Here is a 26,931-nt window from a genome sequence, read left to right as displayed (position 1 = left end):
GAAGGTTCCAAGGAAAAATGACTGGGTTGTAAGAGTCTTAATCCAATCTGTGGTTTAATCCCCTGATTGGAATTAAGTGAGTGCTAAATGAAGTGGTAGGGTGTGACTGGAGGAGGTGAGCGTTGGGGCGTGACTTTGGTGTATATATTTGTGTATGGAGAGTGAAGTCTCTCTCTGCCTCCTGATCATGGTAACGTGAGCTGCTTCCTTCCACCACACTTTCCAGCCATGATGTCCTACCTCACCTCACCTGCCCAGAAGAATGCAGTCCTCTGTCGACCTCTGAAACCGTGAGCTGTCAAATAAACTTTTCCTCCTCTACAATTGTGCTGGTTGGGTCCTTAAGTCACAGCAGTGAGAAAGCTTGGTTAAAAAATGAAGCAACGAGAACTCTCCTACACACACTACTAGTGGGAATGTAAATGGGTACAGACACTTTGAAGAACAGTTTGATAGAATCTTAATAGGTTGAATATATATATATATATATATATATATATATATATATATTACGATTCAACTATTCTACTTCTTGTATGATAATAAATGACAACACACAACTGCACAAAGACTGAAATACGCATGTCCATAGCAACTTTATTTGTAGTCACTGTAACTGGATACAACCAAAATGACTATCCAGGGGTGGTGGGCAAAGAAGTATATTCATATAATGGAATACTACTTCTATTATAAAGGAACAATCTACAGATACACACTAAAATATGAATAAATATCAAGATAATTATGCTGAGCTAAAGAATGCTTCCATAAAAGAGGACATACTGGATAATTCAATTTATGGATATCTAGAAGATGCAAACTCAACTCTAGTAATAAAAACAGAACCATGGTTACCTGGGGACTAAGGAGGCCATGCAGAAGGGAGGGATTACAGATGCATGGGAAGTTTTTGATAATGTTAAATGTGGTCACAATCTGATTATGGTGATGGTTTCAGGGGTGTGTATATGTGTTGGTATGAGAGAGAGAAATCCTTTCAAACTGTGTATGTAATTATGTGCAGTTTATTTTATGTCTCTTTTACCTCAGAAAAAAATAAGACTAGTGTTCTAAAAGTGAATTCTGGTGGGTGGTCACACAATTCTATAAATTCAGTAAAAATCACTGAATTATACACTTACAGTGGATGAATTTTATGGTATGTAAAATACACCCCAAAAGTCATTTAAAAAACCAAACTAAATGGAAACATACCCATATGTTAAAAATTGTTAGCTTAGGGTAGTAAAATTGCAGTGCAGGGATTTTTTTTAGTGTGTTCTTTATAACTTTCCATACTTTCAGGTCTAATTGAGTATAAATTAAAATAAGCAAAAAAAAAAAAGTATTTAAACATGTCTTCTGCAATTAGTACCTTTTATCTCTTTGAACTACGAATACCCGAGCTATCATATGTATCGGTTTTGAGTACACTCAGAATAATTTTTTTTTTAACTTGAAGGAAACTTTTGCAGGCTAATGACCTTGTTTAATTTGTCCTTCTATCCATAGCACCTCCTCCAGGCACCTCTTCTGGGCAGCCAGTGAACATTAGCAAATGTCTAAGCAATGAACATAAGGGTTCGTAAAAATCCTCCAATTTTACTTAAGATTAATCTGCCTAATACTGCATGATGACTTCTTGCAGGTCAAGCTATTATAATAAACCAAGGGTAGCAAACTACCACTTAGGTCCAGTAAATTGAATTTTATTGGAACATGGCTGCACAAATTCATTTATGTACTATGTACATATGGCTGATTTCCAACCACAAGCACAGAATCGGGTAGTTGTAACAGAAATGGTATAGCCCACAAAGCCTAAAGTATTTACTGTTACTTTATGAAAATAAGTTTACTGACCATTATAATAAAAATGGCAGTCCTTTATTGAGCATTTACTCCATTCCAAGTGTCAGCTATATGTTTGCACACATTTCTTTTAATTTTACCTCTAAGGTAGTTATAACTATCTGACCTATGGATATAAATCACAGAGGTCTGGGTACATTTTCATTTAAATGCACATTTGAAAAACTCACTTCTTTAAAATAACAGTTTATCTGTTTAATAGAAAAAAAGAGTTTAATAGTCTATCTATAGAAAGTTATAAATGAAAGGAAGGACTATTTGTACACAGGAAATTAATTTTAAAAGTTAAATTTTTCCAAGGTTAGCAATTTCTCAAAGATCAACTTATGAGATTGTAAACCCCAAGCAATATTTGAGTTGAATTATAATTCATGCTGAATTAAAATGATTTCATTACTTATTGTTAATGACTGCCTTCCAGAAACTACATTAGGTACTTTACATCATTTATGCAATTCAACATTCAACAACAACTATGGGGGAAAAATTATTTCCCAATTTATAGATGAGAAAACTGAGTCCCAGGGAAATCAAAATCAGCCATCAATAAGTGATAAAGCCAATATTTGAACATGGCTTTATCTGAAACCAAAGGCTATTCTCTTTCAATTTACATGCATGTGTCCCCAAACTACAAAAAGGTACCAAAAGTTTAGTAATAAGAGTTACATAGGTCTCTACTACTGAAGAAATTAACCTTTTTTTAAAAAAAATTTAATTATAGATGGACACAATACCTTTATTTCATTTGTTTATTTGTTTGTTTGTTTGTTTGTTTTTATGTGGTGCTGAAGATAGAACCCAATGCCTCACATATGTTAGTGCTCTACCACTGAGCCACAACCCCCACCCCAGATATTAATCTTGAGATGAAAACTCTTAAAATATTTTTGGAACTGCTAGTAGCAGGAATCTTAAAAGCATTTTCAATAAAAAGGAAGCTCATTATTTAGACTTCCATCTTCAATTTCATCAGTAATTGGCTGCCATAAGGATGGCAGGAAAATGTACATTATCTGAAAAATACATTCCAAATGTGTTGCGTGACATTTTCTTCAGTAATTATGGTGAAGACTCAGAAGAGCATATCAGCTGTTTAAATTTATCTCCTGGGAAGTGTAAGTCACTGCCAGGAAGCACCTTCCTGGTGAACAGGCACAGTGTGACACAGCTATGCTGTTCAGGCACTTAAAGAAGCATGATTTCCATAAACAAGCTCCAAGTACAGAAGAACTTCTGAGCTCAAGTAGAATAATATCACATGTGAATGTCCCTGGTGTTCTTGGCACCACCATGACTATCCATTGGATTCTTTTTCTTTCTTTCTTTTTTTTCCAGTACTGCAGATTGAATCCAGGGGTACTACCACTGAGCTACATCCCCAGTTCATTTTCTTTTTTATGTTGAGACAAGGTCTCACTAAGTTGCTGAGGCTGGCCTCCAAGTTGCAATCTTTCTGCCTCAAACTCCCAAATCACTGGGCACCATGCCCAGTTTAATCACTGGATTTTTTTTTTTTTTTTTTTTTTTTTTTTGCAGAGGGTAGGTACTAGGATTGCTGGGGATTGAACTCAGGGGCACTCGACCACTGAGCCACATTCCCAATTCTGTTTTGTATTTTATTTAGAGACTGAGTTGCATAGCATCTCATTTTGTGCTGAGGTTGTCTTTGAACACGCAATCCTTCTGCCTCAGCCTCTGGAGCCGCTGGGATTACAAGTATGCGCCACCTCACCTAGTTTAACCATTGGATTTTATAGACAGTCAGGTGATATAAACTTCCAGGACACCTTTAATAAAAATATTATCCTTCATATTAGCTTCCCTTAATTCAATTAATCATATTAGCTTTCATTAATCCAATAAGACTGCTTGCACTCATGTTCATTGTAAAGCTTATTCTTATATTTAGAGAAGTGTTAGTAGTCAAAGTCTAAACTCACTGAGAGAACTATTACAAAAAGATAATAGTGGGCATTTATTATATGTGAGATACTGTACTAAGGCCCTTACATGTGTTTTCTCATTTAATCTTTTCAGAAAGCTTATGTGGAAGATGCTATTGTCTCAAAGCACTCTCCTCTTAATCACTTCATCAATGAAAGGATAAATTCTTCTGAGTAATCTAAATAATTCCTGACTCTGTTATTTAACTATATAAGAAAGATTATTTTACATACAGCTTTACTGAGTTAACGTGCCTAAGCTGTGGAGTTTCTTCTATTACACAACACTTTAACTTACAGTAGTAAATTCTCCATTGGAAAGCAGGAGTAGTCTATAAACAACTATTATGAAAAAGAAATGGGACAAGTGGCCAAGCTTATAGAAGGCATTTTGTTTTAAAATAAGAAGTAATGTTTGGGGTCCCAGGGGCAATAATGATTCAATTCAAAATATTCAAGTGGTCCTTAAGCACATCAGATGTCTATGTAACTCTTATCAGGGCCTGGCTCTCAAGTTGCTCAATCCCACTGGATATTCTTTCTCCTCTATAAATAGGAAGTAGATGATTTATCTACTTCCAAGAGTTATTGAGGGAAATAAATGAGATAATGCACTAAGTGCTCTATCAATGTCAACTATAACAATTATAAAGATTATTCTTCTATTAATATATCTAGCTTCATAGTTAAAGTTACGATTCTGAGACAGTACAGAATTTAAAGGATCTTCAGAGCCACCAAAGGATGATGATGGTGTTATATGCAGTGTCATTTTAATGTTAAGTATATTTTATAGTGTCCAAAGTCTTTGAAGATGGAATTTGCATATCTGGTTTTCCAATACCCAGAATATTCATTTACCCCAAACACTCTATTCCTTAATCATAAATCAATCAACAGTCATATGTTGAAATTATACCACATGAAGTACTTTGCATTAAACACTCTGAGTGATAAAGAGAGTCATGCCTCTTCCTAAAAAGAGCAAGTGGTCACGTGTGGAGTAAAACCCACATGAAAAGATAATTGGGGTGGATGGACGTCATTACGCATTTGTCCAAATTCATAAATGTATACCAAAATAAACCCTAATGTAAACTATCAACTCTGGATGATAAGGATGTGTTAGTGTAGGCTCATCACTCATAATAAATCTACCATGCTGGTGGAGGGTGTTATACAGGCAAAGGAGATGCATGTGTGGTAGCAAGGGATATGTGGGAAATCTCTATTCCTTTCTCTCAATTTTTCTATGAATCTGAAACACTAAAAACTAAAGCCTACTTTAAAAAAAAAAAAAGGCCAGACAACAGTTTGGGAGAATATACTTGCAAAACATGTATCTGACAAAAGACTTTTATTCAGGATATGGATTTTAAAAAATTCATACAACTCAATGATAAGATTAAAAAGCTAATATGCAAATGGGCAAAATTTTTTAATATTTTTATCAATGAAGTTATCAAGATAGCAAATAATCCATGAAAAAATGCTCAACACCATTAATCATTAAATAAATGCACATGAGAGCAATGAGAAACTACTATCACCAGAAGGGCTAAATTAGAAGATTGCCCATATCAACTAGAACTCTCATGCCTGCTGGTGGGAGTACAAAATGGGAGAGCCACAATAGAGAACAGTTTGGCAGTATCTTACAATTAAACAGGCACTTACCATATGACCCAGCACTTCCATCCTTATGTTATCCAAGAGGAATTAAAATGTATGTTCACACCACTAGTGATGGAGAGCTTTTCAAGAGGTTTCCAGGGACAGGGCAGGGTGAGGGAAGGGTGGATTTCATAGTGACATAAACATTTGGTGATGGAAATGTTCCATATCTTGACAGTGGAAATAACTACATGACTATCACATCCATCAAAACACTCACTGTGTCCTTAAAATTAATAAAATTTATTGTACGATAAAAGTATTTGTCGGGGCTGGGGCTGGGGCTCAGTGGCAGAGTGCTTGCCTAACATGTGTGAGGCACTGGGTTCAATCCTCAGCACCACATAAATAACTAAAATAATTCATTTTTTAGTTCTAGACGTTCTGGTGGAATTTTTGGATCTTCAAGATATAGAATAATGTCAACAGAAAGTAGTGATAGTTTGAGTTCTTCTTTACCTATTTGTATTCCTTTAATTTCTTTATTCTGTCTAATTGCTCTGGCTAGAGTTTCAAGGATGATGTTGAATAGAAGTGGTGAAAGAGGACATCCTTGCCTAGTTCCAGTTTTTAGAGAAAATGCTGGTCTTGGGTTTAGCTTATATAGCTTTTACAATGTTGAGGTATGTTTCTACTGTCCCTAGTTTTTCTGGTGTTTTGAACATGAAGGGGTGCTATATTTTGTCAAATGCTTTTTCTGCATCTATTGAGATGATCATATGATTCTTGTTTTTAAGTCTGTTAGTATGATGAATTTCTTAATTTCCATATGTTGAACCAACCCTACATCCCTGATATGAAACCCACTTGATTGTGGTACACTATCTTTTTAATATGTTTTTGTATGCAATTTGCCAGAATGAGAATTTTTTCATCTATGTTCATCAGGGATATTGGTCTGAAGTTTTCTTTCCTTAAAGTGTCTTTGTCTGGTTTTGGGATCAGGGTGATATTAGCCTCATATAATGAGTTTGGAAGGGTTCTCTCCTTTTCTATTTCATGGAATACTTTGAGGAATATTGGTGTTAATTCTTCTTTGAAAGTCTTGTAGAACTTGGCTTAGAATCCATCTGGTCCTAGGCTTTTCTTGGTTGGTAAGCTTTTGATGGCATTTTCTATTTCATTACTTGCAATTGATCTGTTTAAATCATGTATGACCTCCTCATTCAGGTTGGGTAGGTCATATGTCTCTAAAAATTTGTTGATGTCTTCTATTTTTTCTATTTTATTGGAGTATAAATTTTCAAAATAGTTTCTAATTATCTTCTGTATTTCAGACATGTCCGTTGTGATATTTTTATTTTAGTAATTTGAGTTTTCTCTCTTTTTCTCTTCATTAGCATGGCCAAGGGCTTATCTATTTCATTTATTTTTTCAAAGAACCAACTTTTTCTTTTCAACTGTTTCTTTTGGTTTGATTTCATTGATTTCAGCTCTGATCTTAATTATTTCCTGTCTTCTATTGTTTTGGATGTTAATTTGTTCTTCTTTTTCTAGAGCTTTGAGATGTAGTTTTAGGTCATTTATTTATTAACTTTTTATTCTTTTTTTAATATTTTTTAGGTGTAGATGGACACAACACAATGCCTTTATTTTTAATGTGGTGCTGAGGATCGAACCCAGGTCCCGTCCGTGCTAGGCAAGCACTCTACCGCTGAGCCACAATCCCAGCTCCAACTTTTTATTCTTTTAATGAAGGTGCTCATTTATAAAGGAAATAAACTTTCCTCTTAGTGCTGCCTTCACAATGTCCCAGAGATTTAGATATGTTGTTATCAGTGTTCTCATTTACCTCTAAGAATTTTTTCATTTCATTCTTGATTTCTTCTACTATCCATTCATCATTCAATAGTGTATTATTTAGTCTCCAATTGTTAGAGTAGCTTCTATTTTTTACTTTATTGTTGATTTCTAATTTCATTCCATTGTGATATGAAGGAATGCAGCAAGTAGCAGGATATAAAATCAATACCCATAAATCAAATGCATTTCTATACATCAGCAATAATCCACTGAAAGAGAAATTAGAAAAACTGCCTTATTCACAATAGCCTCAAATAAAATAAAATATATTGGAATCAATCTAAAAAAAGAGATGAAAGACCTCTACAAGGAAAACCACAGAAACTAAAGAAATTGAAGAAAACCTCAGAAGACAAAAAGATCTCCCATGCTTCTGGATATGCAGAATTAATACTGTCAAAATGGCCAAACTACCAAAAGTGTTATACAGATTTAATGCAATTCCTATTAAAATTCCAATGACATTCTTCATAGAAATAGAAAAGGCAATCATGAAATTTATTTGGAAAAATAAGAGACCTAGAATAGCCAAAGCAATCCTTAGCAAGAAAAGTGAAGCAGGAGGCATCACAATACCAGAACTTAATCTATACTACAGAGCTATAGAACAAAAATTGTATTGGCACCAAAGTAGACATGTAGACAATGGTACAGAATAGAGGACACAGAGACAAACCCACATAAATATGGTTATCTCATACTAGACAAGGATGCCAAAAACATTCATTGGAGAAAAGGTAGCCTCTTCAACAAATGGTGCTGGCAAAACTGGGAATCCATATGTAGCAAAATGAAATTAAACCTCTATCTCTCACCCTGCACAAAAATCAACTCAAAGTGGATCAAAGACTAAGAAACTAGAACAGAGACCCTGCACCTAATAGAAGAAAAAGTAGGCCCAAATCTTCATCATGTCAGCCTAGGATCTGACTTCCTTAATAAGACTCCTAAAGTGCAAGAAGTAAAATCAAAGATTGATAAATGGGATGCATTAAAACTAAAAAGCTTCTTCTCAGCAAAAGAAACAATTTGTGAGGTGAATAGAGAGCCTACAGCTTGGGAGTAAATTTTACCACACGCACATCAGATAGAGCACTAATCTCTAGGGTATATAAAGAATTCAAAAAGCTAAACTCCAAAAAAATAAATGGACCCAATTAATAAATGGGCCAAGGAACTGAACAGACACTTCTCAAAAGGTGATATACAATCAATCAACAAATATATGAAAGAATGTCCATCATCACTAGCAATTAGAGAAATGCAAATCAAAACTACTCTAAGATACCATGTCACTCCAGTCAGAATGGAGTACAAACAACAATAAGTGTTGGCAAGGATGTAGGGGAAAAGGCACACTCATGCATTGCTGGTGAGACTGAAAATTGGAACAACCAATCTAGAAAGCAGTGTGGAGATTTCTTGGAAAACTGGGAATAGAACCACCATTTGACCCAGCTATCCCACTTTTTGGTCTATACCCAAAGGACTTAAAAACAGCATACTACAGGGACACAGCCACATCAATGTTTATTGCAGCATAATTCACAATAGCTTAACTGTGGAACCAACCAAGATGTCCTTCAATAGATGAGTGGATAAATAAAATGTGGTATATATACACAATGGAATATTACTCAGCAATAAAAGATAATAAAATGATGGTATTTGTAGGTAAATAAATAAAGTTGGAGAATATAATGCTAAGTGAAGTTAGCCAATCCCAAAAAAATGCCAAATGTTTTATCTGATATAAAGAGGCTAATTATATAAAAGGGTTGGGAGGGGGAGCATAGGAAGATTAGACAAACTCTAGATGGTCAAAGAGGAGGGAGGGGGAGAGAGGGGAAGGGAGGGAGCAAGAGGGTAAAAAAAAGATGGTGGAATGAAATGAACATCACTACCCTAAGCACATGTATGAAGAAGACACAAATGGTGGGAGTATACTTTGTATACAAGCAGAAATATGAAAAATTGTGCTCTATATATAATATGAATTGTAATGCATTAAAAATATTTTTAAAAGATATGCTATGATAATTGCTAAATAGTGGTTGAAATAGGAACTAAAAGGTAACTTAGAAAGAAAAGGAAGAGAACTAGTACTTATTAACTTCTCTGTGCTTTTTAAACACAATAGCTAATCCTCCCACCAAAATATCTGAAAGATAAGTTTAACCAGTTTGCACTTTACAGAAGGAGTCTTGACTCTTGAAATGCTACCAAATATATACCCAGGTCACAAACTAGTAACTGGTAAACTCAAGCCCAAGTTATCTCACTGTGAAGTCCAAAAACTCACATGTGACTAAATAAAGACACAAATGAGATAATGCTTAAAACTCAACAAATGTCAAAATTAAACCATTAAAAAATCAGAACACCATTAAAGCTCTAGCAGAAAGATATTAATTTGTGCAACATTGAACTACTACATAAGAAATCTCAATATTAAGTCTTAATCTTTTAAAAAGAAAATCCTGAATTGTCATAGGAGCAATTTTTATTTTCATAGCAAATTTACTTTTTTTTTTTGAGATGGGGGTCTCACTATGTTGTCTGGGCTCATGTGATTTTCCCACCTCAGCATCCCAAGTAGCTGTGATTACAGGCAAGTACCACCACACCCAGCTACAGCAAAGTATCTTAGAGATGTTGTCATAAATTTGCCATGCTAAATTTTCAAATTTACTCATACACTTTAATCAAGTCCTCAAGGACATTTCTAAAGTAATCTCATCACTAACAGAGCATTAATTCTGAGACCTGACTAGAGATAATACAGCTATTATGTAATATTTAATAGTCCAAAATGGGAAGTTAATATGACTCTAAAAATACCAAAGAAACTAGTACATAAAAATGTAAACTGTGATCATCAAAAAAAATTGCTTTTAGTTATGTCTAATTACCTCATACTCTTTGAAAAAAAGAGTTGTGCATTTTGTATCAGATATGTCCTGATGACAAAAATAAGCATCATTTGGTATTTGAGAGCTCTTCATGTTTTAACCCATTCTCTTTTTTTTTTTTAAAGAGAGAGTGATAGAAGGAGGGAGAGAGAGAGAGAGAGAGAGAGAGAGAGAGAGAGAGAGAGAGAGAGAGAGAATTTTTTAATATTTATTTTTAGTTATTGGCAGACACAACATCGTTGTTTTTGTATGTGGTGCTGAGGATCGAACCAGGGCCGCACGCATGCCAGACGAGCGGGCTATGGCTTGAGCCACATCCCCAGCCCCTTAACCCATTCTCAATGATGCAGATTTATCATCTTTTAAACTCCATCACTCATCCCATGACTGATCCAATCACTTAATTTTCAACTACTTTCAGGAAGTTTCACCAATAAGTAAATATTCTGAGGAGAGGGGGAACAGATACTTACAAGAGCATTTCACAAATAATTCTATGCTCCACCTAGCAGCCTAAGGTACTTAAACTACAACATTTACATAACATATGCACCAAGGTTTCATAACTGCCATATGTCTATGCAGCTCAGTTAACGGAGTTTGTGTAATGTATTCATCAGGAAGAAATCCTGGAAGCAATTTATTGTTTCTCTTCAAGAGAGTGATCTTTACATTATCTAGCAAATGTGCACACATATACATACAACAACAGCAAAGAAATTGAAAACTTGTGGAAAAAAGAGAACACTTGCATGTTTTTGGTGGGAATGGAAATTAGTACAGCCATTGTGGGAAACAGTATGTGAAGGTTCCCCAGAAAACTAAAAATATGATCCAGTAATCACAATTCCAGATATAGATCCAAAGGAATTAAAATTAGCATGCCAAAAATATATCTGAACTCCTGTGTTCATTGAAACATTACTCACAATAGCCAAGACATGGAATCAACTGAAGTGTCCATCAAAGGATGAATGGATAAAGAAAATGTGGCATGTATGTGTGTATACAATGGAATATATATTGATCTTTTAAACAGAAGGGAATTCTATCAGCTCTGTCATCTGCGTCAATATGGATAAGCCTGGAGGACATTAAGTGAAATGAACCAGGAACAAAAAGACAAATACTAAAAGATTTCACTTCTATGTGGAATTTAAAGCATTTGAGCTCATAGAAGTAGAGTATAGGATGATGGGTGCCAGAGGCTGGGGGAAGGTGGGGTGGACAGGGGAAAGGAAAATGTTGATCAAAGAATGAGGGAGAAATATGCTACAGTGATCTGTTTTGAAACAGCCAAAAGATTAGATTTTAAATGTTTTTATCACAAAAATAATGAGTATGTGAGGTGACAGACTTGCTAGACTGAATCATTCTACTTTGCAAACATATATCAAAATATCTCATTGTATATGTTAATGGTAACATACACAATTATTATTTGTCAATTAAAATTAAATTTCAAAAAAATTAAAACATTGTTGCAAGCACTAGGTAAAAAGAAGAAACGAAGAGCTAAGGTGTGTAATTGATAATCTAGGACTCCTCAAAAAATCATCTTACCTAGAACTATCTAGATAATTGAGGAAAAATATGCTTATGTCAAATATTTGTTAAAAGATTTTACTTAATGAATACTTTGATTACTTAAACACTTTGTAACATTTTTAAATACTTTGACAACACAGGAAAGGTAGATAAAAGTCTTGACATCATGTAAGGAGTACTCAACCCAAGAAAACATCAGCTAAGGATCCATTCTTTGGACTACCCGTGCCTTGGGAAGAAAGAGTGACGATTCATTTAAAATGTTAGTAGGATGCATTTGCAAAGCTGCCACCATGGGAGAAGTCCCTTCATGAATCAGGATTGAGTGACACCTGATTTGTCCTCATCCCATCCCATTCCTATTAATGCAGCTAGAGTCCCATACCTGAAGTGTGAATGACATCAGGAATTTTATGTCATTTCAACTTGTGGCATCTCACTCGAGGACACATTAACTTCTTCTTATAAAGAATAACTTTATCCTTTTAAATTCTGATGCATTTCTGATCAATCAAAATGCAAACTTAAACATTGTATGTCAGTATTAATTGACATGTCATTTTCATCCAGAAAGTACTTCTAATAAATGACTTTTTCTTTATAAGACATGATCATCATTGTACTGGTCACTTTTCTGTCACTGTGATAAAATACCTGAAAACACCAATTTATAAGGAAGAAAGGTCTATTTTGGCTCACAGTTTTAGAGGCTTCAGTCCATGTCATCCGGCGCCCTTAACTTTAGGACTGTAGTGAGGCAGAACATCCCAGGGGAGCACAAGATAGAATAAAGCTGCTCACACCATGGTGGCCAGAAGCATAGAGAAAGAGGGTAGGCTAGGGTCCCAGATGCCAGGCATCAGCAAGCACCATCTCAGTTAATCTCCCCTACCACCTTGAGGTTGAAATTACTATCACAAAGATGTTTTATCCAAGTTAATTTAAAAATACACTTCTAAATGATGGATCAAGCCCAATATCATTATTAGCCTACTCTCTCATTGAACTTATTTTGAACAATATTTTTAAATTTCTTTGATCATAAGATTTTAATATCATGAGAAGCTTACACACCACATCTAGAGATAGATTTAAAAGAGAAGGAAGAAAAATCACACAATTTCAAATTATTTCACAGGAGATTTAGGCAGCCACAGGGTCAACCCTTTGGTTACTTAGTCATTATGTTCCTTGGACCAAAATTATTTTGACTATCATTCCACTGAGGCAATTTTGCTTTTTTAGGAAATGTCGACATCTCTTCTCAAAATTTTGAAATTTATGGCTACTCTGACTAGCAATACAAGGAAAAATTTGATTTGATAAAAATAAAACACCGTGAAAGGGTTCAGTGTTGATTTTGAATTGCACAGTAATTTGCTGGGTATAGAATTATGATACAGAGATCTTTACAAATCTCATTACCTATCCGGGTCCACGATCCCCATCAGCAGCTTAAATGAACAGTTTCTCACGGTTTTATCTGCATTTACCCTCATCAGTTGAATTTGTTCTCATACAAACCATGCCAACACAATTGAAAATTGCCAACCCAAATTATATCTGGTGAGGTTTTTATAAACATACAACCAAGAGTCACAAACATTATAATACATGAATGAGGCTAGAATGATACAATAACAAGGCCCTATATCCCCCGTGAACAATTCTTTCTAACACCTTGGTATAAACTAATTACACATATAATTGTCATTTTTAATATTCATTTAGTTCAAACAATGAATTAGATATTATGATAATATAATGCATGAGCATTTTATTCTTTAAGTAAGATGCTTTCCTACTGTGCATCTTAATTGCAGAACAAGGGAAGCATTCTAACTAGATTCGTTGTTTTAGTATAATCTAAAATTATCTTTTCACAAAAATGAACGTCCTGGCTATGGGAAAACCCTAATTGTTCCCCAGAAGCAGAGCCTAAAGCAAGGATTTGAGGGCAAATCGTTTGTTAAGGTTCCAGGCTACATGCCTACTGTGTTTTGGAATGCCACACACCATATTGATTCATCCAAATACTATCTGTCTCCGAAATCGTCCCAAATATATTTATTTATTTGCACACACATAATAATCTATTTCAGAACTCCATATGTAAGTCCATCCCCCAAGAAATATTGTTTGTTCTCAAACAGTAGAAATTGACCTGAGCCAGGCGCTGTGGTGCATGGCTGTAATACCAGCAGCTCAGGAGGCTGAGGCAGGAGGATTGCAAGTTCAAAGCCAGCTTCAGCAAGAGCAAGGCGCTAAGCAACTCAGTGAGACCTTGTCTCTAAATAAAATACAAAATAGTGCTGGGGATGTGGCTCAGTGATCAAGTGCCCCTGAGTTCAATCCCCAGTACCCAAAAAGAAAGAAATTGGCCTAAGACATAATAGAGCACCTCAGCCCCAGAGCCTTGGCCACCATACAGCAGAGTTGCCCTCTGCCAATGTACAGAAGCAAGTGTGTCTGCATATTGTTGGCTTCTCTTTTGTCCTTTTATTTAATGATCTGCGAATAATTATGACCAGACTGTTCAATAAAAAAAAAAAAAAGTATGAGGGCCGGGGTTGTGGCTCAGTGGTAGAGCACTTGCCTAGCATGTGTGAGATACTGGGTTTGATCCCCAGCACCACATAAAAATAAAACAAATAAAATAAAGGTATTGTGTCCATCTACAACTAAAAAAAAAATTAAAAAGCAGTGTAACAGAAGAGATTTTAAATGCCATTTACAAAAAATAAAAATGTAGTGCTAAGCATGTGACAAAAAAAAAAAAAAAAGCAAGCCATTGGGGAATCATCCTGGAAGTTGAAAGACAATTAAGTTTATGTCCCTGGAGGTATCATCAGGAGGTGCTCAAGGACACTGAGGATGAAGATCTGCTGGCCAGGGGACAAGTGAAAGAAGCCCTTTGACTTCTGAGGCATGGTACACACGACTGCAGCCCAGGAAGCCTGAGCAGCAACTGCCAAGTAGAAACCGAGAGAAGGAGGCTGAGGCAGGACTTCAGGGGAGTCAAAGAGAACACGGTTGATGGCACGTCTGCCATTGTAAGCCAGGGTGCTCCCTTCCACTGTCACTTCTTAAATCATGTAAGAAAGAACGAAGGGATGGGACGTCCCTGTTCTTCCCTGTTCTGCCGTCCATCACAGGGTACAGAGGTGAGGCTTTCTCTGCCCTTCCCACCAGCCCCTCACCCCGAAGGTCCTTGGATTTCATCAACTTGCCAATTGTTCCTCTCCTGCTGGGCCCCATCACCCTGTGGAGAGGGCCAGCCTTGGGTGTCCCAGGGTAAGTTTCAAGGATGCAGAAACTGGGGACAAGAACCTGCACATAGCCAGCCCAGCATGATCGCTCTGCAGGGACAGAGAAAAGGAAACGGGAAACCTCTGCCAAACCAGAATGGCAGCAGACACTTTAGCACCAGTAGATGCTACAAAGCCAACGCATGCATGTGCTGAGTCAGGATGTGAGAGGTCTTTTTTTTTTATTATATTATTAAATTACAGCCATTAACTATTGTCCTATGTTCACTTATAAGAAAAAAATATTTCAAATTATGATATGTCAAGATCATTGTCATGTGTAACTAATTAAAATAAATTTTAAAAATAAAATTAAGAAAAAGAAGAAAAAAATATTTCACTAATGACATTTATTCAATACATTAAAAATTATCTGAGATGTTGTGTCCTCGTCCTTCTAAACCTGTGGCTCTGCTCATTTTCCTTTGACATATGCAGAGCACCCCAAGTGCAGAGTATCTGTTAGGGACAGGAATTATGGCAATGACTGAGAAAGAGCAACTTCCCTCAAGGAGCTCACAGCCCCGTGTGACGGCATCTGAGTCATTAACAACAGAAGAATTGTATCTGTCACTGGGCATTTCCTAGATGAGTTTATTTCATTTTAAAAATTCAATAAACAACCATTTAATGACCTTCTCTAATAAGTGAATTACCAAAGGCTTACTTTAAGAGATATTCAAGCAAATATCGATCTGACTATTAAAGGAAGCTCAGACGATCAGGATAAACAACATTATAAATAGTAAAGTCAAAAATAAAGTCAACAAGGAAAATGTCTAAACTGAAATTCTATCTTTACCTTTTTTTAAAAAATGGAAGTCTTGTGAGTCTAGGATCTATTTTTATCAATATTATAAATACCCCATCTATTACCCATCTTCTTCCACAGAGCACAGGGGTATTAGGAATGTAAACACCCTAAGCACAGCACAGTGGGCACATCTGTAATCCCAGCTAGTGAGGAGGCAGAAGCAGGAAGATTACAAGTTCAAGACCAGCCTCAGAAACTTAGCAAGAACCTATCTCAAAATAAAATAAAAGGGCTGGGGATACAGCTCAGTGGTGGAGTGCTTGCCTAGAATATGTAAGGCCCTGAATTCAATCCCAGTATAGAAAAAAAAGCAAATTGAAGGAAGAAAAACATGTAAACACCCTCAGAAACATTACAATTTAGTTAAGGAAAGGAGATATGCACATAAAATGTTTAAAGACATGGATTAATGCCATTTCAATACCAGAAAAATCACAAGCCAGTGCTGATTCATGGCCAAATGAATAAGGATAGTATTGCATTTTACCAAGAAAAAATCATGAGCACTTCAGATAAGAGTATATTTAAGCAAGATCTTGAGGAGGAGTAAAATTTGGACACAAATGGATCAGGAAGGCAAAGGCACTCTTATACAAAACTGGAGGGAAAGACCAGAAATAAGATAAAGAGTGGATTATTTGGAATAGAAGAGAAAGAGTAAATGTGGACAACCTTCAATGTCAAGGCAGGAAATTGGATTTTATCCTTAATAAGGAGGAATCTGAGGAGCCCCAGGAAGTGTTTGAGCAAAGATATACAAACTGCTATTTTAAAAGTTTGGCATCACTATGGAAAAGATTTAAAAGAAGCCAGTGAACAAGAAGACCCAGCAATCCTCCCAGGTAGAAGGATCCCAAGTTCAAGGCCAGCCTCAGTAACTTAGCAAGGCCCTAAGCAACTTAATAAGACCCTGTCTCAAAAAAGAAAAATAAAGAAAGAAAGTTAAGTAAAAAGGCCAGGGATGTGGCTCGGTGGTTAAGCAACCCTGTGTCCTAATACCTGATACAAAAAAAAAAAAGACTAAATCCCAAGAGGTTTTTTTATTATTATTACTATTCCATCAACAATTCCTTAGACAGCACACTTGAAAAAGAAATTTCACTTGTTCTGAGATGTACTGTTTGTATTTTAATCAACTATGCACTTCATGAAAATGGAAATCTATGTTAAAATATTTTGCTGCAAAGTACATTACCATAGATCCTAGTCTTTATACATTTCTTATTTTCTTTACCAACATTTTATGATTTAGAGTTTTACATTTCTGACAGATTTTATTTTAATTACTTGTCTAGGAAGTGTATGCATTTGCAAGCAACAAATAACCTAGATGGTGGTATCTGATGAATATATTTATGCACATCTTTCAACATTTTCTTCTAGTTAGCTAACACAGACTCCACAGTCAAAAAAAAAATGACAAAATCAGTAGTCATTCATCCAGAGTCACTCTCTCCCTTAGAGAGCAGGGAATGCAACCCCCTCATTTTAGTTCAGGCAATGTGGCCAAGGTCCCACATAAACAAACCATTAGAGCAAAGCCACAAACCTAGTCTTCCACCTTCAAACCCAGTGTACTTTCTATCGCCTGTGTCACCTCAAGTCTGAACACTTTGGACAAATCAATAATTTCTCTCGTCTTCAGTTTCTTCGGTTAGCAAGTCGAGGAGTAAGTCCCACTACGTCAATTTCCCAAGTGGGTTTCAAAGAATACTAATTTCTGAGATGATTGTGGGTTTAAAAGCGTTGTGGTCATGTAAATTTGAGAAAACTAAGTATTTTATTCCTCTCCTGAAGTTTAACAATGGAGATCAGCACACACACACACACACAAAAAAAAAAAAAAAAAAAGCTGTAATTTGGGTATACTCTGTCCCCTCAGATTCCTGTGATGGAAACGTGGACCTCAGTGTGGCGACAGGGAGGTTGTTATGTCAATGGAGGCACTGCCCTTGGAAGGGATTAAATGGTTCTCACTGAACCCCAGCAGGGCTCCGGTTTTCTGTCTCATCATGTGACCTCTCCCTCTCACACACGCCCACCATGCCATCTGCCATGAGGTGATGCAGCCAAGAGGGGCCCTGGCCAGAGCTGGAGCATGTAGTTTGAGTTTTCAGCTTCCAAAACTGTCAGCTAAATAAATCTCTTTTCTTTATGTTACCCAAGTATTTGTGATAGCAATAGAAAACAGACTAATACAAAAGGCTAAAGAAAAAGTTTAATGTTGAGACCAGCATTTCCTGATTGTTCAGAGGAACATTTTTGTCTGTGACTCTTATTAATGTTCTGTACCTTCTCTGACCACTCTCCCTCCTCTTTTCCTTCTACTTCCAGTAAAATGAGATTCCTTCCTCCAGAGCTCAAACACACCCCGGAACCTTCCCACTCCAGGCTCTTAGACCTGCCGTCTCTCCCTAAGGGGCTTGACTCCTCAAAGCAATCTTCCCTGACCACCACTCTCCTACAAGGGGTTCTACTTTTTCTTTTTCTTCATAGCCCTCACCCAACATCACATGATGTACTGTCTGCCTCTTGCAGACAAAAATAGAGGCTCCTGGAGACAAGAACTTTGTCCTGTGCATCACTATAAACCCAGCTCCTGAAACACTGGCAATAGGAGTGCACTAAATGTTTGTTCAGTCAATGAACGAATAGACCAATGAATGCAGTCCATGAAACCAGTGTTCTGTAGAACATGGAGCATTGCTGCCATACCAAGACAGCAGAAATGCACTCATTAGAAATGCCACTCCCCAGGCCCCACCCTGGACCTACTGAACAGACCCACAGGACTGAGCCCAGCAATGTGGGTTGGAACCTCCAGGTGATTCTGGTGCTCACCAGTGTTTCAGAACCACTGGTATAAATCATCTTTAAGATAAATCCAGCCCACAAAAGTCTAGAGTTCTGTTATTAATGAGCAATTCTCTTAAGGTGCTTTGAGCATTTCACAGGGAGATGGACTAATTTCTCAAGTTTCCTTAGGGTCTTAAGATTATATTATATGACAACATACCACTTGCCCCTCCAGTATCAACAAAGCTCTAATTAACACACAATGTCCCACTGAGAATTAATCAGCTTAACAGCTACCCCAACACACTTGAGAGCCATTTTACCATCTGCTATGACTAAGAAAACTCAGTTACCCTCAAATTAAAATTCTCTAATGAAGGTTACATTCATCCAAAATAAGAAACAGTCACACACACACACACACACACACACACACACACACACACACATCTTTCTCAACATGATTAATCACTTGATTATATTCCCAATAATACTGCAGAAAACTCAGTTAATTTTAATATTGGGGAATGATCTGGAGGATATTTTGTATGCACCCGTTTTTATCTATTTTTACTTTCTGTTGACTGAAAATGGACAATGAGATAATTTTTTGATTAAAAGAAATTACTGGAAAATGTCAAGCAAGCAAGCACATGAAATACCAAAAGCCTGGGGCATAAGGATCGTTTACAAGTCACAGTGCCTTGTAAGGCTTTCGACATCCTGGCCCAAGCACACTGCCATGTTCGTACAGAAAGATGCTCTGCTCTGTTTTTCACACTTCCCCATAATCTCCATTTCCATCATACCCCTCTCTGCCTTTCTGGCCCAGCCCACTCCTGCCCCTCAAACAAGGGGGAGTCAAGGCAGCAGCAACTACCATGCCAGGCTGGGTCCCTCTTAGGAGTATGACACATCAATGACAGGACTGGCCACCAGCAACAGAAGCAGCACTAGCTGTGCTGCTGTCATCGTATTTGTGTGTATTTCATCTCCTGAGATAATCTCTAGTTTTAATAAAAGAATAAGACTGGGACTTCAACATTGAAGCATCCTTCCTGACCAAACCTCTAGAATCTGCCATCTCTCATCTTTGCTTTGTCCCTGGGTTTCAGTGATATCCAAAACTCAAGTTGAAAGATCATCCTTTTGGTTCTCAAGGAATTCCACTAGTCAGCTAGAACCCAAGCTCACCTCCTGATCTTTCTATTGAGAAGAGAGGTGAGAGGTAGAAATTTGCATGAGCAGCCAAGAGGGAATTTGAGGAGCTGGAATCTTGACTGGAGAAAAGGGGGGTAATCAGGAGACTCTGCAGTGCCTTCCTTGCAGAAGCAAATCAGAAACCCGGTGAAAGTTAAGTCTGGCCAGGAATACGTAAGACTCTCACAGTCCTCTGGGACTAGACGTTAAAATTCCCAAGAAAGAAACTGGGCACAGGGGCTCATACCTGTAATCACAGCAACTCAGAGCTTGAAACAAGAGGATTGCGATTTGAGGCTGGCCTCAGCTTCATAGCAAGACCTTATCTCAAGAAAAAGAAAATTCCTAAGAAAGGATGAAAGACGCAATCAGGTTTGGAAGCAAAACATTTCTGATAGGTTCCAAGATCCACACCTTAAATATCAAGCAAGCCATGGGTTTCTTGTATTTTCTGAGTTTATTTCCTGATGTTCTGTCTCAGTATTCGTGAATGTCTTTTGCAAGGTGCACCTCTTCACATGCCAAAGCAAAGCAAGGGAAATGGATGATCTGCTCCATGGTCACCAGCACCCCAGATAGGAGGCTACATCTCACCCTTCCTCAGGGAGAAATGTGATGTTAGTGCTGTGTTATGATTTGGATGCAAAGTGTCTCCCAAAAGCTCACAATTGAGACAATGTAAGAGGGTTCAGAGGGGAAATGATTGGGTTATGAGAGCCTTAATTCAATCAGGGAATTAATAACCTGGTGGGATTAATTGAGTGGTAACCAAAAGTAGGTAGGATGTGAATAGAGGAGGTGGGGCATTGGGCGCATGGCTTTGGGGTATTTCTTGCAAGTGGAGCGCTCTCTCTTCTCTCTGATCATCATGTGAGCTGCTTCCCTCTGCCACACTCTTCAGCCATGATGTTCTGCCTCAGCGGGAGCCCTGAGGAATGGAGCTGGCTGTCTATAGACTAAGATCTCGGAAACCATGAGCCTTCAAATAAACTTTCTCCTCAACAATTGTTCTGGTTAGATCTTTTAGTAGGAGCAGTGAAAAAGCTGGCTAAAACATGCTGGAATAAAATTGAGGCATCTCAGGCAGAAGGAAGGTGAGCCTGTCTGTCAGAGTCCTCTCCGTGAGGTCCTCACCCCTCCTGCATAGAAACCTTGACACTTTTGACTTTAAGGTGAGCCTTCCCGGTCACTCATGGCTTTGCTAAGAGAAATGTGTTCATTTCTGGATGCTAACTTCTCCTCACCAGAGAATAACGGTTGTCACTCAAGCTCTGGTCCAACCACAGGGATCAATCATCGGGCAGAAAAGGTGACAACCAAACCGTGGAGTTTGGTTGAGTGCACAAGCCAAACCTAAGAGCCACTACTCAGGATCCTGTCCTGGTTCCCAGTCGTGGCCATTGGGTTTTCATGCCATTGTGCAAGATGTTCCTCCCTGAAACCCTGATATAAAGTCAGCAGCACATCAGCCTTCTGATGTGGAGGTGGGGTGGCTACAAGAATCAATATTCAGGACATTATCTATTGAAGCACAAATTGACAAGTTGTGTTCCAAAAGATTACTTGTCACTAGCCACAGCCTATACTGCTGGACTGCTCGCAACCAACCTTTCTAAAATACAACGTGGAACAAGAGGATTTCTAAAGCAAACAAAAGAAAGAAAGAAAAAAAATAAAACTCTCACTGGTAAATCCCAGTAACTACTCCATGTTCTCAAATATACTGCCACCAGCTTCCCAGAAACTCCCAAGAGAAAGCACCTCCTGGTTCCTTTTCCCCAAGACACAAATTGGCTTTTGATAGAGCCCCATGACCCCCAAGAAAAGAGCTATTTCTAGTTCCATAGCTCAAATCACTCAAATATATTAATTATATGCTAAATATATTTAAATTATATTACAACTAGGCAGAAGGCAGAGACACTATAAATTCTAGTGTGAAGAATATTGGTGCTCATTTTCATGAAATTTCCCATAGACATAAAGTTACAAAATGCCTTTAGATTTTGAACCCAACCCACAACAATCAAACTTAGCAGGTGGGCACAGGGGTGCACTCCTATAATCCTAGTGGCTCAGGAGGCTGAGGCAGGAGGATTGCAAGTTCAAAGCCAGCCTCAGCAACTTAGTGAGGACCTGTCTCTAAATAAAATACCAAAAGGGGCTGGGGATGTGGCTCAGGGGTTAAGTATCCCTGGGTTCAATCTCTGATAAAAAAAAAAAAATCAATGTAGCATGCAGTGTTATACACCCATTTCCCTCATTTAATACACCTGCTGAGAAATGGGAACCAGTTCCAGAGCAGAACTGAGAGGCTCTATATCACAGAAGTTTGAGAAATGTAGAGGAGCTACTCATGGCAGATGAGAAGCAAAATAAAAGAAGCCACAGTCCCTCCTTTGAACAGAAACTTATCTCTGGCTAGGATTTCTGCAGGACAGTCATTTCCAAATCTGACAGATCAATGAGATCATCTATGAAGCTTTTATAAAGTACACATTGTAGGACTTGGTCACAATCTATCCAATTAGACCTCCCAGAGTGGGCCCAGGAATCTGCATTTTGAAAGATGCATCTAAGGGTGACTCTGATGTTCCACTCTGGGGCTTGCTACATCAGGATCATGGACCAGCATACCCAGTTCTCAAAGGTCCTTTCAGCCTTGGCTCACGCATTGTTTCCTCTTAAGGATCTTCCTGTCTAAGCATCCCTTCCCCAAAGGCAACGCTACATGATTTCATTTGTAGCACTGTTCCTGTTGTGTAATTATTTATTGGTTACTTATCTGTGGTTTGTCCATCCCTGCAAGTCTGTAATTTCCATGAAGCCCATCCTGTTCCTGCCACACCCCAGCATACAGCTCAGAGCAAGCATGCATCACCCTTGATAAATGAAAACACATGGTCACCATGAATCTCATTTCATCTTATTGCCACATGTATAATACAGGTGGAGCACAAGTCATTATTCCCAAGTTGATGAAATAAACCAGAATATGAGTGTCTCAAGGTCCCAAGGAAGCAAGTGGCAGAAGCAAGTCTAATACCCAGGCTGAGGCTTCAGGCTCCACCTCCACTCCCTTTCCACTGTTTCATACTACCCTCCCCCTTTCAGAGAATATCAAAACTTGGCTTTAGTTTATTAATATCAAACTCGCAGAAGAGTCAGCACCTGTGTCTCCAAGTCATGTTTATTTGCGTGAGAAGCAACTGTGCAATTCGGAAACATAAGCCCCTGAGGACAGAAAAAAACCTCTGAACACATTCTATTCCTTTAACAAAGAAACAAGTAACTCACGGAGGGTGGGCAAATGGAAATGCGGTAGAAAATTCTAACATCGTGAATTCTAGTAAAAAGAAGACGCATGATACAAAGGGAAGACTATTTAGTTATGAAGCAACTTCTCAAATAAAACTGCTAGTAAAAGCATCTTTAGCCAGAAAGAAAAGAAAAGCACATTCAATTGAAACTTGGAGTACAGAGGGAAGGCTAATGAATTAAATATCAGGAGTTTGCTCTAACCTAAATAATCTGTAAGAAACTAAAAGGGATATCTAAAAAGAAGAAATTCTGCAATTAAATGGATAAAAACATAATAATCACATTAAAATGACTGAACGCCAGTCATTAAAAATCTGATTTTAACAATAATGAAATTAGGGGCTGGAGATATAGCTCAGTTGGTAGAGTGCTTGCCTCACATGCACAAGGCCTTGGGTTCAATTCCCTGCACCCCCCCCCCCAAAAAAAAGGCAGGAGAACAATAATGAAATTAGAAAGTCATCCATTAGGGAGTAGCAATACTTTGTTAACACAGCCTTTGATATAATTGCTCGATACCCGGAAAAATTATGTTATCACAACAGTAGGTTTGTGTTGTACAAAGGCACAAGGGGAATTGGTTGCTACCTATTAGCACACTGGCAATTAATTTTTTTTAAAGAAACCAGTGAATTTTCCTAATTATATTGATACCAAAAAAAGTACGTCTAATGAAAATCTCACAAAAGAAAGGATCGTAACAAATTAGGTAATAAAACCAGCAATAAAATATCTGGCCATTTTAGAAGGGGAAAAAATGGGGTTTTATTGAGTAAATTAGCAGACATAGTAACCTCAGAAAGCATTTGGCTGTAGGCCTCCCAGGGTCTTCTCTGAAACATTAATTCAGATTGAATCACATTAGAGCAGTCAAAAGTCTTTAAATCAGTAGGAGTAAATTAAAGCAAAGGGTAATAATCAACCAATAATGTTCTAAGAGGTAGGGAAAGTCCCAGTGGGAGCCCACAGATTCGGTAGTAAGCTTGAAGTGTGACACTGATGAAAGGATTAATAGCCCTCAAATTAAAATCCCAGATGATGCCAAGTTAAAAAAAAAAAAAAAAGAGAGAAGTAAAAGCAAAAAGGAGAAAGTCATTTATTGGCCCAATTTTGTGATCAGTGAGAATAAATACCCAGAATTTAAATATACATTAACAGATGGGTAATCCTTTAAGAGCTCATACAAAGTATAAATTTTACTTGTCTTACCTAAAAGAATTCAGAGTAAAGCAAACAACTTTATTGCAATATTGGAAATTCACTTTTCAAGCTTGCCCTAGCTGCTCAAGAGGCTGAGGCTGGAGGATTCCTTCAGCCCAGAAATTCCATTCCAGCCTAGGCAACATAGTAAGACCCCATCTCAAAAGAAAGAATTCACCTTTATCTTCCCACCCTCAAAAAGTAACAGATTCTGGGACTGGGGTTGTGGCTCAGTGGTAGAGCACTTGCCTGGCATGTGTGAGGCCCTGGGTTTGATCCTCAGCACCACATATAAATAACTAAATAAAGTAAAAAATACATTGGCAACTAAAAAACAACTTTTTAAAAAAAATATGGATTCCAAGTTTTTATGTTTGCCTTATCCATTTTTCTTAAAACAAGGCAAACTTACAGATTCAAAAATGAGTCAACATCATCTGAAATCAGCTGATTAAATAAAATGTGCAATAATCAACCTGTACTTTTTAGGTCAATAACTCATACAGATTGACAATTTATCTTTTAAATATCTAAAAGGACATCAACACTTTTTTAATCCTAAATATAATTGCCACTAATACAAGTGTGAACATTTTGTTTGGCATATACATTTTTTAAAAAAGAAAAAGGGATAGAGCTGGGCATAGTGGTGCACACTTGTAATCCCAGCACTCAAGAGAATGAAACAGTAGGACTGAAAGCTTAAGGCCAGCCTGGGGAACTTTGTAAGACCCTGTCTCAACATTTTTAAAAATAAAAAAAGAACAAGCCATCTATCAGAATGTAGTCAGATTTGCCAAAAGAAAATGTGAAAAGACATAGAAACATGTGAGTTGCTTAATATCAACTTGGTCAGAATACTCAAACACACTGCCTTCCCAGAGTTATATTTATAAGATGTTAATTATAATTACCATACCATCATTATTATGCCATGTTATTTATTATTATCACTATTATTGGTATGCTACCTTTCACATATTGAGATATATGGAAGGTTGGGGAATGAGAGTGCAGATTTGTCTTTGCAAAGAGAAGGTTGAGCATTGCTCCTATTCCCCTTCTTCTGGCAATCAGCAGCATCATCTGCAAGCTGACAGGACAAGCGCAGAGCAGCACAATGTGGGATATCACTCCAGTGACTGACTCACAGATAACTCATGCCCATGATCACAAGTCTCATTAATATCGGGCTATGCCAGAACAGGAGGGTTCACCAACTACAAACACAAGATGACCCCCACCACGGATTACGCTGTGTACAGTGAAGTATGTGAGTGTGGTTTACCTGTCTGAACTCCACACCAGGACAGGGGCGTTCCAGGGCTGTACACCCAGGAGGGGGTCTGAGAGCTTGAGAAGCCACTGCACATAGTGGTACCAGCCAAGCTGCAGGTCAAGGCAACAGAAAGCAACATTCATCAGCCTAGAAAAGTCACAGTTAAGATCCAAGGAAGCAGCCCAATAGAATCCACAGGGACTGGGCAGGGAACAGGAAGTGAGGCTCTAGGCGGTGAGCATAACTGTGGGGAGATAGACTAGGACAGAGCCAGCCATGGACAATTGAGATAGGCAGTGGCGTCTCCAGAGATTATATGAGTCCCTTGAAAGGGTTACCTGTAGCCTTAACCATGACTAGGAAGTGAGCTGGTGGGGTCCTGTACCAGACAGAAGAAAGCCAAATCATTACAAACACTGAGAACTTGCTGATAAAGAGACATCATGGAGCTGGTACGGTGGCACAGGCCTGCAATCCCTGGCTTGGGAGGCTGAGAAAGGAGGATCCTGAATTCAAAGCCAGCCTCAGCAAAAGCGAGGCGCTAATATCATGGCATGAATCATAAGGGTCATTGATAGGAATCCAAACTCTATTTCAGGCATCACTTTCAAACCCTTTAAGCAAACCCTTTTATAAGAGTAATTAAATAGAAAAAAAAATGATTACTTAGACTTGAGTTCTTTTCTCTGTCCATGTAAAGTCTGAACGGATCACCAGTGAATGGGCAATAAACTGACTAAAGTTAGACAAAGAAGGAGTAACAAGAGGCTTTCATGATAATCTATAAATTATTAGTTGACCCTGAAACATATAAGAACTAGAAGAAATTTAAAAATTACTACTCCAGCTATGGTGAGATTGAGTCATATTTCTAGAGGACAGTTCAAAAATGTTTTACAGCTATTTCTTCCACTCATTTTATTTCACCTTCTATACCCTCAACTCTAATACACACAGAAGCTCAAGTGACCAAACTCGGACCATGCACCCTCTAAGAGAGACATGAAGCAAGAAGGCTCATTCTGTTTGTAGACCCTTGACCCTCTGCTTCTTTATATAATCCCATTCATAATAAGCCAAACGAAGCAACATATCAGGGGGTGGATTACCCATGAAGTCGCAGACAGATCCCAGGAACCACAAAGGTTCTGGAATTACCCTCATGCAATCAGATTTTGCTGATTAGAGACCTAGTCCAAGAATTGTAAGTCTTGCATAGGATAGAAAAGGCATACAAACAGCCCAGGAGCTTATG

At 37.7% G+C, this 26,931-nt stretch overlaps 1 protein-coding gene and 1 non-coding gene across 4 annotated transcripts in view; one reads left to right on the top strand and one right to left on the bottom strand.

Moving 5' to 3' along the window:
- The window catches only part of Slco5a1 (solute carrier organic anion transporter family member 5A1), a 134,382-nt gene that overhangs the window by 91,457 nt on the left and 15,994 nt on the right, over positions 1-26,931 (bottom strand). The gene's annotated exons all lie outside the window — the stretch shown is intronic.
- On the top strand, positions 21,249-21,355 carry LOC120883846 (small nucleolar RNA U13). The gene has a single exon (XR_005726032.1). It is a non-coding gene; the product is annotated as a small nucleolar RNA U13 (small nucleolar RNA).

This window comes from Ictidomys tridecemlineatus, chromosome 7, assembly GCF_052094955.1.
Source record: "Ictidomys tridecemlineatus isolate mIctTri1 chromosome 7, mIctTri1.hap1, whole genome shotgun sequence".
In the NCBI taxonomy this organism is placed as follows: domain Eukaryota; kingdom Metazoa; phylum Chordata; class Mammalia; order Rodentia; family Sciuridae; genus Ictidomys; species Ictidomys tridecemlineatus.
Note: the sequence above shows the minus strand (reverse complement) of the source record. Positions and strands in the feature narration are given on the sequence as shown.